This window comes from Notamacropus eugenii, chromosome X (genome assembly GCF_028372415.1).
Source record: "Notamacropus eugenii isolate mMacEug1 chromosome X, mMacEug1.pri_v2, whole genome shotgun sequence".
Taxonomy (NCBI): Eukaryota; Metazoa; Chordata; class Mammalia; order Diprotodontia; family Macropodidae; genus Notamacropus; species Notamacropus eugenii.
In genome coordinates, this window is record NC_092879.1 from 96675972 (window position 1) to 96695086 (window position 19115).

Below are 19115 nucleotides of genomic sequence, written 5' to 3' on the forward strand. Positions count from 1 at the left end.
AAACAATTCAAGTATTGTAAAAATACAATCAGGACAACACAAGATCTAGCAGCTTCTACATTAAAGGATTGCAGGGCTTGGAATATGATATTCCAGAGGTCAAAGGAAATAGGATTAAAACCAAGAATCATCTACCCAGAAAAACTGAGTATAATACTTCAGGGGTAAAAATGGTCAGTCAATGAAACAGAGGACTTTCAAGCATTCTTGATGAAAAGACCAGAGCTGAATGGAAAATTTGACTTTCTAACACAAGAATCAACAGAAGCATGAAAAGGTAAACAGGAAAAAGATATAATATTGGACTTACTAAAGTTGAACTGTTTACATTCCTACATGGATAGATCATATTTGTAACTCTTGAGACTTTTCTCAGTATTAGGATAGTTGGAGGCATTATATACATATAGACAGAGGGCACAAAGTAAATTGAATAGGGATGAATAGGGATGATAGCTAAAAAAATAAAATTAAGGGGTGAGAAATATATTGGGAGGAGAAAGGGAGAACTAGAATGGGGCAAATTATCTCACATAAAAGAGGCAAGAAAAAGCTTTATCAATGGAGGGGAAGAGGGGGAAGGTGAGAGGGAAAGAGTGAACCTTACTCTCATCACATTTGGCCTAAGGAGGGAATAACATGCACACTCAATTTGGTATGAAAATCTATCTTACCCTACAGGAAAGTAGGGGGAAAGGGATAAGTGGGGAAGTCTAAGGGATGGTAGAAGGGAGGGCAAATGGGAAGAGAGGTAATTAAAAGTAAACACTTTTGAGAAAGGACAGGGTCAAAAGAAAATAGAATAAATGGGCCCAGGATAGGATGGAGGGAAATATAGTTAGTCTTTCACAATATAACTGTTTATGGAAGTGCTTTGCATAACTGCACATGTATAACCTATATTGAATTGCTTGCCTTCTCAGTGAGGATGAGTGGAGAGGGAGGAAGGGAGAGTAGCTGGAACTCAAAGTTTTAAAAATGAATGTCAAAAATTGTTTTTACGTGCAACTGGGAAATTATATATATATATATATGTATGTATATATATATATATATATGTATATGTATATACATATATAGTTAATGGGGTATAGAAAACTATCTTGCCCTACAAGAAAATAGAAGGGATGGGGATAAAAGAAGGGAGAGGTGTGTGACAGAAGGGAGGGCAGATTGGGGGAAGTGGTAATCAGAATGCATGGTGTTTTGAGGTAGGGGGAGGGGAGAGAGGGAGAAAATTTGGAACTCAAAATCTTGTGGAAGTGTCTATTGAAAACTGAAAATAAACAAATAAGTTTTTGAAAAATAATTTTAAAAAAGAGGTCATGGACTTGAGAGTCAGTGGTCCTGAGTTCTAATCTTGTACTTGCTACCTGTGTGCCCTTGGGTAAGTCCTTCCTCTCACTGGACTTTCATGACTCCAGGTCACTTCCAATTCTAAATGCCGATCTCAGCTATCAGTTACCCAGTCAGGGCTGGTGTCACTTTTCAAACCTGGAGGCACCTAGAGTGGCACAGGCAATAGAGTCATGGTCACCTGAGCTCAAATCTAGCCTCAGATACTTATGAGTTGTGTGACTCTGAGTAGTCACTTAACTTCTCTCAGACTCAGGTTCTTCATCTGTAAAATGGGTAAAATAACAGCACCTATCTCATAGACTTATTGTGAGGACTAAATGAAGTGACATGTAAATCTCATTGCAAACCTTAAAGTTATATATGTATAATTATATTCAGTAATTTATATCTAATTCACATATAATCTATAATTTTAACTTTCTGTTTCCATATATACATATATGTATTATTTTTATTCTTCTTTGCTCTTCTTCATATATTTGTCCTCATTCTGCCCTTAATCCACCTGAAGGCACATGAAAAGGAGGCAGACTCTGCTCCTTCCCTTTCCTTCCTATAGGATCTAGGTAGGAATGAGGTCTGGCTTGGTCCAAGCAGAAAACAAGCATGGCCTACAAGAGTATCAGTGTGGGGGAAAAGCACCTCTGTAAGGCAACACTCCATGAGGAGGGCAATCCAGGGTCAATGATGGGCCATGGCCTGGAAGACCTGGGGGATCCTTGGAGTGGCCTTCCTTGTCCCCAATTATCCTTCCACCTTCTGGTCATGGTGTCAATAAATGCCAGTGTGAGCTCACTGAGTCAGGGCAGTGGTCTAGTGCCCACCATTGGCCATTTATTGATGGGACCATTTGCATCTATCTAACACTGGGGAGATAGAAAAACTTTGGACAGCATACATGTGGCAAGGAAATGATCTGCATGTGGCCTTCGTTAGTGCACAATGTGGAGATGTAGAAATGACAAGGAAGGTGAAAAAAGAGACTACAGCAGATAATGATGGGGCAGGGAGTCCATCAGACTCAGCTGCCAGCTCTCCACTCACAGTATAATGGAAACTGGGACATGAAGGAAGGGCAAATCGGGAATTAGGAGGGGGGAGAGTCCTAGTCATATTAGAGAGGAGTAAACAAAGACTCAGAGATAGAAAGTGACTGGCTTCATGTCACACAGCTAGGAGCCCTGAGAGACCAGCAAATGCATCTGCTTTCTATGACAGAAGGAGATTGAGCTCCATAGATGAAACCAGCCTGGCCAAGGTCACACTGCAAGTCAGCGGATGGAGATGGCACAGGAGGCTGGGTCCGCAAGGCTCCTATTTCCCTTTGGCTACCCAATCCACTGTGAAAAGGACTTGGTGGAACAGAATTTGCTGCTTCTCTCTGCTGAGAGCTAATTTTCATTCCAAGCCTGAGGTCTCTCCCTCAGAACAATCCTATCCAGTTAAGCTGTTGCACAAGCTAGCCAAAGCATTAGAAAATCAGTAAAGCACCTCTGTTGGAGGCTTCCTTCCCTGCTCTGATACCAATTTTGTCAATTGCAAATTTGTAAATTGCATTATTTAAAGCTGAGTTCACAGACAACAGAGGAGAAATGACTTTTTTTCAAGAGAGGAGATTAAATGGAAATAGAAACTCTGCACACAGTCAAATATTAAATGGCAAGCTGTAGTAATAACAATATTCATATTGTGCATTTTGGTAATGTCCATCTGAGATGAGAAGGCAGGGGAAGAGTTATTACCCATGAAAAAAGGGGATCGCGAGTCAGAAAGACCTGGCTTCAATCCCCACTCTGACAATAACTAGCTGTGGGCCTCTGGGCAATCCCCTTCCCCTTTCTGAGCCTCCCCCATTTGCTTGCTTTAACAGGGAGAGGATGGTGCTCACAAGTGAGGTGGAAGGTAGTGTGTAAACCTTAGGGCATTAGAGAAATATCAGTTGTTGATGTTACAATAATTAGAGTTTCTTGGCTTAAGTCAAGTCGCTTAGCTAGTCAGTAGCAGAGCAGATCCTCGAACCCAGCTCTCCTGCCTCCAAAGACACTCTGTCCTAAGCTCTGGCCCATTTGAAGAACTGGATAGGCTCATTCATGAGGATTTCAGGCATCATGGAGCAGTGACCTAGGAGGGAGCCCTGACCAAGCTCCCTGTTGTGCCCCCTAGCTGGCAGAGATACTAATCTAAAGAAAGGGAGGCAGTGCCCTGGGGAAGAACCCTTTACTAGGAGGCAAGGACTTGGATTCAAATCCTGGGTCTGACAAGCCCACTGCATGACTGACCTTAAGCAAATCCTTTACCCTTCCTGGCTTCAGTTTCCTTTTTTATGACATAAGAAGGTTGGACCAGAGGAAGCTAGGATGTTCTATGGGTAAGCCTTGGAGTGAGACAGAAGAGCTGTGTTCAAGTCTCATCTCTGTCACTGACTACCTCTGATCTTTCACCTGGCCCTGTCAGATGCTGAACTGAAGCTCCCTGGCCTCCATTCCAACTGCCGAAGTTTGAGTGAACAGCTGATTTTCTGGTGACAACTGTGACTCGGTGCACTATTCTTGTAGCTTTTGGAGGAAGGTATTAAAGATGCAGCCTGCAGACTGCTCTTTTGCGTGGCCCTCAGAAAGCCTGGGCAGGTCCTCCAAGGACCACAGGCAAGGATATAGCTGAGGCTCAGAGAGAGCAAGGCCCATGGGACAAGAACACCATTAGAGAAACCATCTAGGTTAGAAGTGACCAACCCTGCTAATCCCATCTTCACCAGGAAGCGTTGAAGGCCCAGAAAGAGGCAGTCTATCAAACAAAGAGCATTAATTAAGTACCTACTATGTACCAAGCATTTTTTTGAGCTCCAGGGATACAAAAGACGAAAAGGAAACAGTCTACTCCATGAAGGAGCCTACATTGTACTAGGGGGACAAAAAACTGTTAGCCAGATAAATAAAAACCACAAATAGGAATGAGGTTAGAGACTGGAGCTGTGATTTCCTTGGTGAGTCCAGGGTTACATGGTCAGGAGGTATCACAGGCAGGTCTTCCTAGCTTCCAGGCCATATCTCTATCTACTGTACCACACTGCCTCTTTCAAATACAAAAATGGTACAAATACCAAGTAGTTTTTGGTGGAGGAAGTACTGACAGGTGTAGAGGGAGGACATGGGTGATGAAGTCCAATAAACTAGCCTGGAGAGGTGGGCTAAGGTCAGGATTTGAAAGGCCACCAAAGTCACATGATTCAAATGCAAATTTCTCAGGGCCTCAGCACCCCAAGAAGGCCTTCAGCATGTCCCCCCCATTTGAATTCTTCAATTCCATTTGAAAGAACATTGAGAGATAGATGGATAGCAAGCCCCACTGAAGGAATGACAATCCTAAATCTGTGAGCTCACATACACACACCTACATGCACACATGCCCCGCCCACATACCCCCACAACCACAGGAAAGGGGGGATCTCGGCCTAAGGCAAAAATCTGCTGATGGGATAATGAACATCCAGGTAAGAAGACTCATTCTGCTTGGCCTGAGAGGGCAGACCTTGGAATGTGGGGGACAGAAGAGCAGTGCCGATAGGGAGTGGGTGACTATTTGTTGGCTGTATCTTTTGGGGCAGGTGTGGGTTGGACCAAACCTTCTCTGAAACTTGGGGAATCTTGCTTCCTGTCCTACATCACTAGGCTCAGGTCAATGGAACCATACTGTCAATAATAGCTCTTGAAAGAAGGTAGCTAAGCAAACAGAGCCTCATCATTCTGTCTGGCATCCCCTTATCTTGTCTCCAGCCCTGTTTGTATGACCTTCCTCTCTGCTTAAACAGCAGGATGGTTACAAGAGATCCTGCTGTTGTGTTTGGCCTTTGTTTTGGAAGAGCACCATGACATCAGGGAATGATGACATGACTTGCACCTGACTTTGTTTTGAGGGAGGGAGGGTCATGTGAGGTCAGGAGCCTCACTTTCTCTTCCAGAGCCATCTGGGTCCAGTGACCAGATATTCATCAGGACAACTGGAGACAGCCCAGGATGCACTGGGAGACAGCTAACCGGAAGAAGAGCTTCTCCTGTTACTGGCCCCAGCAACAGGCCCTGTCCAAACCCCAGGTAACACATACCCAATTCAGCTCCTGCCTGAATTGGAACCTAGGTAAGCTCTGTCTTTCTATTCCTTCAGGGAATCTCTGCAGACAAACACAAGAAATCCTCTATAATTGTGGGTGGCAAAATAACCAAAGTTCCTGCATCTTGTGTCCAGTCCTTAACTATCTCAGGATCCTGCATGTTATGGCCACGTAAATATTTCAACAGCCAAAGTTAGCCTGGAAAGCCTTTACTGCTGTGTACAAAAAGCCCAGGGCAGCTAGGTGGCACCATAGTGCATAAAGTGCCAGGTCTGGGATCAGGAAGACCTGAGTTGAAATCCAACCTCAGAGGCTGCTGTGTGACCCTGGGCAACTCATTTCACCCCATTACCCTTAGTTGCCTCATCTGTAAAATGAACTGGAGAAGGAAATGGCGAAGCACTCCATTGTCTTTGCCAAGAAAACCCCAAATAGGGTCATGAGGACTTGGATACAAGTGAAATAACTCAACAAATAAAAGTCCATCTCCTCTACCCAGTAAAGGCAGACTACCTATGTATGTGCATACTCTGGTTTTTGTTGAACTTCAGGATAAAGCTGTTCTAGTTTCTCTCCAATTTTGTTTGACCCCACAATTCATCATGGATAAGCAGTGGCACAATTCTTTCATGAGGTATAGGATTTAGCTCCTAAACTGCAGCGGCATCACTAGATATTTCTGCACCTGGGGCAAGCCCACTTAGTCAGAGATGCTGGCCCAACTCCTTCTGTTGGCTCCGCCTGTTGATTGCTGTCCCTGCCCCCTACATTTAGTACCCTGGAACAAAGTCGCAATCACCTTACCCTAGTTACAGCTCTTCTGGTACATGTGTTTTCTGAATTGAACTGGATGAAATGAAATTTCTGGTGGGAGTTTATTCTTCCTTACAGTCCCTAGAAAGGATGTGAAGGGGTCCAGAATCATGGTAAAAACAGTGGCCTAGGAGTCAGGAGACCTGCATATCAGTCCCAGATCTGTCCCTCACTAGTTAGCTGGGCAGAAGAGGGTAAAGAGGGATCCCTGAAAAAAGGCTGTTTTGTCTGAATATGCAAACGTGTCTGGGATCATTATCTAGTCTGCCTAAGACTAAAGCCTTCCCTACCATAGATGTGCCTAGGCACACAAGGGAAGGGACTACCCTTGGTCACACAGCTCCTCCAGGTTGTCTTGCAGACTCTGCTTCAGCCCAGGCAGTGCCAAGCCCTGGAGTGTCCTCTGGCAGCTGTCATTGTCATGGTCAGGATTCTTAGGGCTCCTTCGTCCTAGTTCTACAGACCTACCTGGGCATCGAGGCTGGGCAGCTTCGAGTCCAGGCCAGAAAGACCCTCAGCTGGTGTTTGTCCTTCTCAGATTCTTTTGTTTCCAGTTTCAAGCCTGAAAGTCAAAAGAGAAAAAAAGAATGTCGCTGCAGTCAAGTCAATAGATAAACAGTCGGCCAGAACACAAACACGAGAAGAACACAGAGGGGACTAAGAGATGCTCCTTTGAAACGTCATTGCAAACTCTTCCTGGGCCCATTTCAGGACCTTGCTACAGGGACTGCTGGGGCTGGCACCTCCCACATCCAGGCCTTGTTTCTCTAAGAAGCCTGAAGGGGTGCAGGGAGGGGGTGGGAGACAATGTGCCTATCACTGTGGTAGGGGCTAGGGTGGCAAAAGAAACTAGTCTCTACCCTCAAGAAGCTTACATGGGGGGAGAAGAGAGATGGAGAGGGCATGGGGGGAAACAGAGGGCATATGGGGGGAGATGGAGAGGGTATGAGGGAAGGAGATGGAGAAGGTATGAGTGGGCTGGGAAAACAAAATACACACAAATAAGGGTAGGTAAAATATACACGAAGTGGGTTCTGGGGGAAGGTAGCAAGTGCATAGAGCCTTGAAAGGAACAAGTGGTTTTCAGAGCCAGAGGCAAGGAGGAAGGACATTCCAGGTAGTAGGAACAGCCTGGGCAAAGGCACAGAGGTAGGAGATGGATTATCATATACAGTAAATATCAAGGAGACTGGAAGCTATTTAGAGAAGTTATGCAAAGTATAACAATTAGCTGTAAGGTGAGCTCACTTGGAAGTGGGCAGTCTTGTCAGGGAAAGGAGACAAATTCCCCAATAGATAAATTTTCACAGAATATAAACAAATGGTCCTCAAAAAAAGGGAACAGAAACTATCAAGAGTCCCCAAATTACTAATAAGAAGAGATACATAAAGGAAAATAACTCAGACCTTTCACCTCCCAGCCAGAAAATTAGTAATGCCAAAAACCAGAGTCAATATTAGAAGGGTTATGGAAAGAAAAGCTCACCAATATGGCGTTTATAGAGCTACACATTCAGCCAACTGTTCTGGAAAACAAAGTCAAGTCATCTGAGAAAGGTGACTAAACTTTGACCTTTCACTTCCACCATGGAGGCTGCTCCAAAGAGGTCAAAGACAGAAAGAAAAATCTACCAAAATATTCACTGAATCACTTCTTGTGGTAGCAAAAACCTGGAAACCAAGTGTGTGTCATTCTATTGGAGGATGGCTGAACAAACCGTAGTGTATAAATGTCATGGAATACTACTGTCACTGAACAGGAGGAATTCATGGAAACCTGGGGAGATTTCTATGAACCAATGTTGAGCAAATAAAGCAAAACCAGGAAAACAACACACACAACCATGCGACCCACGTGAATGAGAGCCCCACTAAAGCAGCCAGTGTCTGAGTCCGAGTAAGTGGAATAAATAACCTGAGTCTCAGGGAACGGATCATGAAACATACCTTCCTCCTCTTAGCTGAGCCACGAGGGTCTTGGGAGGGGGCTGGGAGGAGACACTTCTGGCATTGTTCTAAGCTGGGGATCATATGTCAGGGACCCTTATGTCTTTAGTCCTAGCCACTCCCTTTCATTGTTGTGTGCTACTTAAGCAAAATTACTCTGGATTAGGGTCACTTTGGAGGGGGAAGCTCCCAGGAGGCCCTCCATTATTTGGTTGCAGCAACACGGACACATGCACACACATACACACACACAGACACACACACACACACACACACACACACACACACACAGACACACACACACACACACACACACACACACACAGCTCTCTGGTCCCTTCTAATGCTCCAATTAGGAGTCTGCATACAAAAAGGCAGAGAAGCAGATCCATGTCCTGAAAAAGAGGTAGCACGCAGATGAGAGAATGTATGTTCACAAGAAGGGGAAAATACTCCCAACAACTTGTGGGAGGTTTGGTGTTTCTTGTCTCTCCAGGTTCTTAAGATTATCTCAGGGAACTGGAAGAGCCCAGACTCTGACAGCCATTGGAGAGATGTGTCTGGAATACAAGGTCCACTTGCCTGACTGGATGCCATCGATATTCAATTCAGACACCAAAATGTTTTTGCTAAAAGACAACACCGTAACTAATGAGTTTTCCAAGCAGGGCGTGAAACCTGCCTGCAAATTTGGTTGGGGGCTGGGAAACTCTGGGAGAGAGAAAGGTCTCTGGCAAGGTGAGAACACCACTGGAGAGGATGATGCAGGGGAAAAAGGGAGATGAGGAAAGGAGTCCCAGTCACAGAGCTCAACTAGGTTGAGAGCCTCCTACTTTCATTATTTATTCTCCATAATTACAAAGCAGCTAGGCAGCATAGTAGAGTATTGGACTCAGAATCAGGAAGTCAAGAGTTCAAGTCCTGCCTCAGATACTAATCGGCTACAGGACCCTGAGCATATGTCTTAACCTCTCAGTCTGAATTTCCTAGTTATGACTGTTCAAAGACCAGAGATCTTAGTAGGAGTTAAGAGTTCTAGTCCTATATAAACCACTGTGTGACCTTGGACAAATTCAGCCATTGTTTCTGGATATGAGAGACTTGGATGAAGTGATCTCTGAGGTCCCTATCAGTTCAGACATTCCATGGCACTAATACAAATGGGAACTCAGAATGTAAATGGAATCAAAACAACACGTAACGTAAATAAAATCTAGAGGCAGGGCAGGGTAGGTGTGGGGTAGGGGGGGGAGAATAATTCAAGACAAAGGAAGTCCAAGATAAATACTGCCTTTCCTTCTCGTAGACTCTCCAGCTGGCTAAGGATGCTTTTCTGGGGGGAGGAGGGACTGAAGAGGCAATCCACCTCCACACCGAGGACTGAGCAGCCCCAAGACCTTTGGAGCCCATCTCCATAGCACAGAATTCAGTTGGCTGATCAGGAAGCAGTCTGCTCTGCACTGCGGGGGGCTGGAGCATGGCTGATGTTTTACCTTTCCCATAAGACTATGAAGAAATGAACACATTCGAAAGGGTAATGTAAAAAATGGCCAAGGCTTGCTTTGGCTTCTGAATCCACTGGATGACAAATGGGAAGTCATTCTAGGAAATAACCCTTTTGTGACTTGGGCACTTCATCTTGGGAAGCTCTATCCCCAACGGGAGGGAGGCTGGTGCCAGTCCCCAAGGACAAGGTAATAAATAGCTGTGAGAAATAGCATTGCCATCTACAAACTTCCCTCTGATAGAGCGTTATTTCAAGATGATTGTAATGGTATTTAACTGTAATGTTCAATGGAGTGTGGGCCACATTCAGATCAGAAACTGCTTCCATCATCAAAGAAAGCACTAAGTTCAAGCTGACTGCCACGTGCTGAGAACTCCAGGGGTCAGTATGGGTATTGAAAACAGCGCCATGGCAAAGGGCAGGTGGTGAGGGCCCCAGGTGGGCACCAGGAAGTACTGCCCTGGGGTGGCTGTAGCTGTTGCTCCTGGGTAATCTCTCCAGGGTCCCAGATTCGTCCAGACCCTACCAACCCCATTATAAAGGGAGACAGTGAGGTCATCTGTCAGCAAGTCCACCTCTGACCCTTACTCCCTGTGTTACTTTGGCTAAGTCACTTTACTTTCCTGGGCCTCATCTGTAACATGAAAGCAATGGACAAGATGACCCTTCCAGCTACAGTTTGGACCCTTGAAATCAATGATTCTTAACCTGGGGGGTCTGTGATTTAATATGTGTATGCATATATGTATATATGTATACATGTATATATGTATATATATATATGAACATATTTTAATAGAATTGGTTTCCTTTGTAATCCTGTGTATTTTATTTTATGCATTCAAAACCACGATTCTGAGAAGGACTTGTCTTCTTCATGACACTCTGAAAGGGATCTATGGCACAAGAAAAATTTCCCAATCCTTGCTCTAAACAGTCCGTTGTATGGTCCTGGAACTCTTTGTAAATGGCTCCGTGAGCATGAATTGATGGGCTGCAGAAGATGAAATGAGATGAGAGGATCAGAGCTCTAGAGCTGGAGGGGTCTTCAGTGCAACAACTTCATTTGAGAGGTGGAGAAACTAGGACCCAGGGAAGTGACTTGGCCAAGGTCACATGGATGTAAGGAACAGGTGGGATTTGAATCCCAAGCTAGTCCTCTTTCCACTGGGTGACACTCCTTCCCCTGCAAACAGCTCTATGAACCTAGGCCAGCTGGGGGAACTTCTTGAAGACTGAGCTGTCCAAGGTGGTGATCCTGGGTTCTCAAGGGCTCTTCCAGGAGATTCCAAGCTCTGGTAGATCTGACTAGGGTAGACAGGTTTTGAGAAAGGGGCTCGTGGCATCTAGGGATCTGCCATCCAGCTGGCTATAGGGCAAGAAATGTGAGGGTCACAGCACCTTCTAAGGACCTTCGAAGAGGGTCTGGAAGCCCTGCCACAGGAGTCAGTGAAGGGAAATCCCTGAGTGCAGAGGACTGCATACAGCCTCTTCAAGGCCACACTTTCCTACTCCCTGCCCACATATGATCCTCGTGGGGTTCTCAAGATTCTCATCTTACTTTCATTCTGTACTCACTATACAACAAAAACCAGTAGATGATATTCTTATTTGTGGGATAAGAGAAAAAGAGTCAAATTGTCAACTCTCATTTATCTTTCTCTGACAAAAAAAAGAAACTGGTATCTCAAAAAAAGGAAAGGGTATTGTTCTCTCTACCTCGAAACAGTGAAACTGCGTCAGAAATTGACATCAGCAAGAGACACCAAAGTGCAGCAGCACAAAGAAGACTTGGGTTTGAATCCTGGTGTTGTTCCTTATTCTCAAAGACAAATAACTTTGACTCTCTTAGCCTCAGCTTCCCCCTGTGAAGATGACTAGATGCTTTCAAGGTCCTATCTAGGCTTAAGCTCACAAAAGTAGTCTCTGTGTTCAGTTTTCAAAGCCTGGACTTTCAACAAAGAGACATCTCCCAGCATGTCGTCCTCTGGCCAGAGTAACTGGGAAGAAAGGGGAACTGGGCAAAAAAAAAAAAAAAGGCACCTGGCTTAATATGGGGAGCATGTAGCAAAAGAACTAGAGCCCCTGAAGAAGGCTGAATCCTGGCCCTCTGAGCCTCCTTGGGACTTGGCTTGCAACTCTTCAAGGTCAAGACCTAGGCTGAGCACAAGGAGAGACCTTTACATGGCTCAGCATCCAGGAGAGCTTTCCCCACTTGTCTCTGGGTCTCCCTGCATTGTACCAGGCCATTCTATGAGATGTTCAAGTTTGACAACACAGAGACAGCTGAGGAGAAGAGTTGTAGCAGTGATGAATCTGGGTCTTGAAGGTACCTTCTGAACCTTCCCCTCCCCACTTGGGCATACCCATATCACAGGGGATGGAACCTGACAGAGATCATCTAATGGGATACTCTGCTGGACCAATCAACCCTGTGAAAGACATTTTGTTAAACCTTTATTGAATGCTAATCGTAATGCTTCAATGGTTTTGAAAGCCCTATAGACATTTTTAAAATATATCAAATAACATTCATTTTTTTTCCCAATCAAGATGAGCCCCTGGGATGGACAAACAGACAGAAAACATAGGATGGGCAAACTGAGATGGCTGGATGTGTTCTTGTTCCTGGTCTCTTAACTGGTTGTGACAGATCCTGGCAGATGGCTCAAAGGGAGAAGTTTAATCACTCAAATTAATTTGCTTGTCAGATAATTCTACTTGAGAATCTAAGTACATTATCTTCAGCAGCATAAACAAGTACACACAGATCAAACATTCTAAGAAGGTCCAAAAAACAAGAATTAATTCTCCTGGACAAAAAGTATCTGCACACAAAGATCAATTCTTCAGAGTGATTTCAGCTTCGAAGAGATTGGAGACCATTTGGGGGTAAAAAAATAGGGTTCTCACCCTTCGGAAAATTCCAGAGATTGTCGTATGGCATTGTTCAGCTAAGAAAGTCTAAGCATACCTAAGGCCATGCAGATAATCAGGGGCTGAGCCAGGAGCCAAACCCAGACCCCCTAACTTTCCCCTGCATCCTATTACCTCCCAGCCATGTTCAGAGAGTAGAACAAGAAAGGTTGTTGATAAGTAAGGGAACAAGCATTTATTTTTTAATCATATTTAATATTTTCTTTTCCTAATTACATGTAAAACCAATCTTAATGTTCTTTTTTTCCAGAATTTTGAGTTCCAAATTCTCTCCTTCCCTCCCTTCTCTCCCCCCGATCATTGAGAAGGGAAGCAATTTGACATAGGTTATACATGTGTAGCTATGTAAAACACATTTTTATGTAACTCATTCTATGAAAGAAAATATATACCAAAAATTTTTTTAAAACCAAGAAAAATAAAGTAAAGTAAAAAGTAATTTTGATTTATATTCAGGCTCTACCAGTTCTTTCTCTAGAGATGAACAGCACCTTTCATCATAAGTCCTACAGAATTGTCTTAGATCATTGTATTGCCGAAAATAGCCAAGCAATTCATAGCAGATTTTCATACAATATTGCTGTTACTGTGTATGATGTTCTCCTGGCTCTGCTCACTTCACTCAGCATCTGTTCATGTAAGTCTTTCCATGTTTTTCTGAGAGCATCCTGCTCATCATTTCTTAAAACACAATAGTATCACATACAACTTGTTCAGCCATTACCCAATTGATGAACATCCCCTCAATTTCCAATTTTTTAAAAAAAATCTCTTCTGGATATAGACCTAGTGGTGGTATTGCTTGGTGAAAGGTTATGCATGGTTTTATAGACTTTTGGGCATAGTTCCCAAATCCTCTCCAGAATAGTTGAATCTATATACAACTTCACCACTAGTACATTAGTGTTTTAATTTCCCCACATCTCCAACATTGTTCATGTTCCTTTTCTGTCATATTAGCCAATCCAACAGATGTGAGGTGGTAGCTCAGACTTGTTTTGATTTGCATTTCTCTCATCAATAATGATTTACAGCATTTTTTCATATAATTAGAGATAGCTTTGATTACTTTGTCTAAAAACAGCCTATTCATATCCTCTGACCATTTATCCATTGAGGAATGGCTTTTATTTCTATCAACTTGACTCCATTTTCTCTATGTTTGAGAAATGAAGTCTTTATCAGAGAAATTTCACTGTAAAAATGGTTTTTTTCCCCACAGCAGTGATTACCAACTCTGTATTTCCCTCCGTTCTATTTTCCCCCTGTTTATCATACTTTCTTTTTACCCTGTCCATTTCAAAAGGGTTTTGCTTGACTTTTACCGCCCTCAAACTGCTCTCCCTTCTATCAGCTCACCCCTTCTCTTATTCCTTTCCCTTCTTATTCTCCCATATGGTAAGATAGCTTTCTACACCCAACTGAGTGTGTATATTATTCCCTCTTTGAGTCAATTGTGATGAGAGTAAGGTTCATGCACTCCTCTTTCCACTTCCCCCATTTCCCCCTTCACTGTAAAATCTCTTTCAAGATTCTTTTATGTCAGATAATTTATCCCACTGTACCTGTCCCTCTCCCTTTCTCCCAGTGCCTTCTTCTTTCTCATACCTTAATTGTATTTTTTTTAGATAATCATACTATCATATTCAACTCATATCTCTGCTTTCTGCCTACGTATACTCCATCTAACTGTCCTAATAATGAGAAAGTTTTAGGAGTTATAAGTATCATTTTCCCATGTAGGAATATAAACGGTTTAACTTTATCAAATACCTTATGATTTTTCTTTGCTGTTTACCTTTTCATGCTTCTTTTGCATCTTGTATTTGAAAGTCAAATTTTCTATTCAGCTCTGGTCTTTTTAACAGAAATGCTGGAAAGTCCTCCACTTCACTGAATGTCTACTTTTCTTCTGAAGGATTATACTCAGTTTTGCTTGAGCGGGTGATTCTTGGTTGTACTCCTAGCTCTCCTGTCCTCTGGAATACCATATTCCAAGTTCTCTGATCCTTTAATATAGAAGCTTCTAAATCTTGTGTTATCCTGACTGTGTCTCCACAGTATTTGAACTGCTTCTTTTTGGCTGCTTGCAGTTTTTTCTCCTTGTCCAGAAGGTCTAGAATTTGGCTATCATATTCCTGAGAGTTTTCATTTTGGGATCTCTTTCAGGAGCTAATAGGTAGATTTTTTCATTTCTATTTTACCCTCTGGTTCTAGAATGTCAGGGCAGTTTTCCTTGATAATATCTTGAAAGATTATGTCTAGGCTCCTCTATTTGATCATGGCCTTCAGGTAGTCCAGTGATTCTTAAATTATCTCTCCTGGATCTGTTTTCCAGGTCAGTTGTTTTTCCAATGAGAGATATCATACTGTCTTCTATTTTTTCTTTCTTTTGGTTTTGTTTGATTGATTCTTGATGTCTCATAAAGTCATTAGCTTTCACTTGCCTAATTCTAACTTTTAAGGGATCATTTTCTTCAGTGAGCTTTTGAACTTCCTTTTCCATTTGACCCATTCTACCTTTTAAGAAATTCTTCTCTTCAGTGAATTTTTGTATATCTTTTTCCATTTGGTCAACTCCACTTATCAAGGGATTCTTCTCTTCATTGGATTTTTGAGCCTCTTTTACCAGGTAGCCTATTCTGTTTTTTAAGATGTTAGTTTCATCAGTATTTTTGTGCCCTCTTTACCAAGTTATTGACTCTTTTTTCCTTATTTTCTTGCATCACTGTCATTTCTAGTCTCAATTTTTCTCTACCTCTCATTTGATTTTTAAAATTCTTTTTTGAGCTCTTCCATGAACTGAGACCAATTCACATTTTTCTTTGAGGCTTGGATGCAGGAATTTTGACTTTGCTGTCTTCTTCTGAATGTGTTTTGATCTTCCTTGTCACCATAGTAACTTTCTATGATCAGAATTTTTTCTGTTGCTTGCTCATTTTCCAACCTCTCTACTTCCCAAGTGGAGGGGGCACTGTCCCAAGCTTCAGGTTTTTTTGTGCAGCTGTTTTCAGAGGTAATTCTGGGAACCTGTAAGTTTGGGGCCCTTCCAAGGTGGTATTATCAAGGAAGAGATGTGTTTACTACCCTCTTGTACCCACTTGTGAGTGACTACAAGCACTTTTTCCAACCCTGGAACTGTGACCAGTGTCCCTGCTCTCTTGTGGCAGCAAGTTCTGTTGTATTAGTGCTCCTCCTTGCACTGGGACTAAGACCCAGATCCAAGTATAGGCAATGCAACACAGTCCTGCTCCTGGTGCCAGCAAAGGGACTCCTATAAATTTCCTTCTGACCCATTGTCCAATTCCCTCAGCTGAGAGGTCTGCTGCCACTGATTCAGTTGTCCCAAGGTCTGTTCTTGGTTTGCTGAGCCCGAATATGGGCTGGCATGGCCTCTCACCTCCCACCTTTCTTGCTGACCTTATAAGTTGTCTTATGGTTTTACTTATTACTGTACTCTCTTTTTGTCAGTTCTACCACTTGAGAAATTTGTTTTGAGTCATTATTTAAAGGTATTTGGGGGAGAGCTCAAGTGAGTCCTTGCCTTGACTCTGCCCTCTTGGCTCTGCTATTGGAACAAGTATTTATTTGGTACTTATTATGTGCCAGGCCCTATGCTGCTGCTTATCATTCTTATCTCATTTGAGCCTCATAACAACTTTGGGAGATAATTGCTATCATTATCCCTGTTTTACATATGAAGAAACCAAGACAGACTGGGGTCAAGTGACTTGTCCAGGGTCACACAGGTAGGAAGTGTTTGAAACCAATTTGAACTCAGGTCTGCCTCACTTCAGGCACAGTGTTCTATCCACTATGTCACCTGGCAACCTAGGTGAATCTAGATATGCCTCCCTTTGGGGTCTGGTTAGCCCATGTCATTATCCAGAGCTTTATTTAGCAAAGCACTGAATTTCTTTCCCCTCAACAGTTATACTTAACATCTATTCCAAATGTCTCCATGAAGCAGATAGAGAATGAACCATATGGACTATTCGAATAGGCCTTGGTTGTGTTAAAAAAAAAAATGAAGATGAGCGTGAGCTGAAACACAGAGTCAGAACAGAATTTGTCTCAAGTGAACATTGATCCTCAGAAATTGTATTTGTCTTTCTCTGAGCAGGTGATCTTCTGAGATCAACTTTGAGTTGCTCCTCTCAGAGTTCTGTGCACATCATGCCTTAGGTGTCTCTCTATCTTCCTCCCTATCCATACATTTCCCATATTCCTGATTGGCACCTCATCACCTTGGAGGCCTAGGACGCCTCTGGATGTCAGGAATTCTTCTTCAGCTTAAGATATTGGGGAAGGGGCTATAAATGGAGATCTGGACACCTCTCTTTCCTCCTCCAGACAACTAAAGCTTCAAAGCCCATCTGTTCTGTGAAATTTCTCAGTGACAAAAGCCACCTACTCCATGGGGCCATCTTAACCATCTGGGCTTTTAACCTGAGTTCTTCATGGGCACCTTTCTTTTAGAAACCCTAGGGGGAAAATATTTTTTATCCTGTCTGTATAGCACCAGTTCCACCATAAAGCACCAAGGATGGATGTGATACAGAGATAAAAACACCAGGGATAGAGGTATGATCCAAGACAGATTGTTCATCGTCTTGGGGTCTGTACAGTATGAAAATACACAAAGTAGAACTAGACAAGTGTGAAAGAGAAATTTTAGTTAAAGAAATATATTGGAATAATTTAAATATACCGTGGAGTATTTTTTTTTTCAATTAACCCTACAGGTCTCCAGTAGAGTGCTCCAGGAAGCTGTTTGAGCCAGTGCTGGTCAATTTTTAAAATATCAATGATTTGGGGGAAGAAAGGAGGGGACTACAAAGCATCCTATCAAACTTTTAGAAGAAAGGCTAACACACTGGCTAACAGGCAGAACCCCCAAAGATCCTGACTAACTCATCTTGGTTCTCCTTCTACCTGTCTGACTGCTTCTTTCCAGATCTCTTGTGAGATCCTCATTCATGTCTCACTTTCTAACTCTGGGTATTCCCCAAGGCTCTGTCCTAGGCATTCTTTCTCTCAGTGACATCACCTTTTGTGTATTTAATGATTGTCTCTTTGTGGACGATCCCTAGATCTATGGATTTAGCCCTTATTTTTCTCTGGAGCCCCAGTCCCAAATGACTTGCTGTTTGTTGGAGGTGGGACTTTGAAGAGGCTACTTCCCCTTTTGAATCTGTTTCCATCTTTCCTAAAATAGGAATAATGATATGTGTACTGTTCCTCACAGGGTTGTCCTTTAGGGGAGGCAGTGTGGTGCAATGCTCAGAGTCAGGGAGGCCTGGGTTCAAATTTCACTGCTGGCTACTACTAGCTGTGTGACTCTGGGCAAATCACTGAAACTCTTTGAGGTCCACTTTCTCTATCTGTAAGAAGAAAAAAGAATGCCAATATGCAGAGTACCTCCCTCTCAGGATTGTCAAGAGGCTCAGATGAGATGTAGAGCACTTTGCCAGCTTTCCAGTACTAGATAAGTGTCAGCAGTTGTTATCATGACCCTTGCAAGCACTACTGAAGTGAGAGCAGTTGTTAGCCTCCTTTGGGGCAGCTAAGTCTTCTTGCACTCAGAGCATGAGTTCTGAGATGAAGCAAAGTGTGCTTTAGGCTTTGTAAAGGTCAGGAGAAAGTTGCTGCAGCAGGCTGGTCTCAGTGTTACTGCAGATAAACTTTCCACGCCCATGATGCAGGCCCCTGTTCTTTGCTGTGGACAGATGGCTGATCAGATAAAAAAGGAAAGATGTCCAAGCTTGAGAAACGGGGAGCAATTTGTGGGCAAGTGTCCATTTCAATCCCCAAAGGCCTATCATTAAGGAGATGAATAGGAATGCTTCCCTCAACCCCTTTGAAACCTATTAAACAGTAATGACAAACTACATACACAGAACTATTTTAAATCACTGAGGCCTTCTCGTTTGGAGGTGAGATAAAAACTCCACAAATCTCTACTGGAAAACCTGAAATTGCATCCTATAGGAAAGACCTGAGGTTACAAAGGAAGTGCTAAGGATGAGGCATCAACCAGGTCCTCGCTGTATTTCTTTGCTTACATGAGATCCTTCTACAACCAACCATTTCTGTGAAAGACGGCCAGGGCATTTCTTTATTTGCCTGAAGAAGAAATTTCAAGCTACTGAGTGTAGAAATCCATCACCTTTTCATCACCTAGGACGAGGTGTGTGTTGTTATAGGTAACAGATGTCTAGGTCCAAACGCTGTCATCTCCCAGGCAGAATCACCTATATTCCAGGTCCTGTGAATAATGAATGCTAGCATATCTTCAAATTCAAAGCTACAGTTTTCCAAACTCCACAGAAGTTGAGTCAAGGTAAATGCACTCTCACCATGGTGAAGGGCTGTGTCACTAAAAGGGAATCAAGCTGACAAACAAAACAGGTGCCAACATGAACACAACCTTGCCAAGAGTTT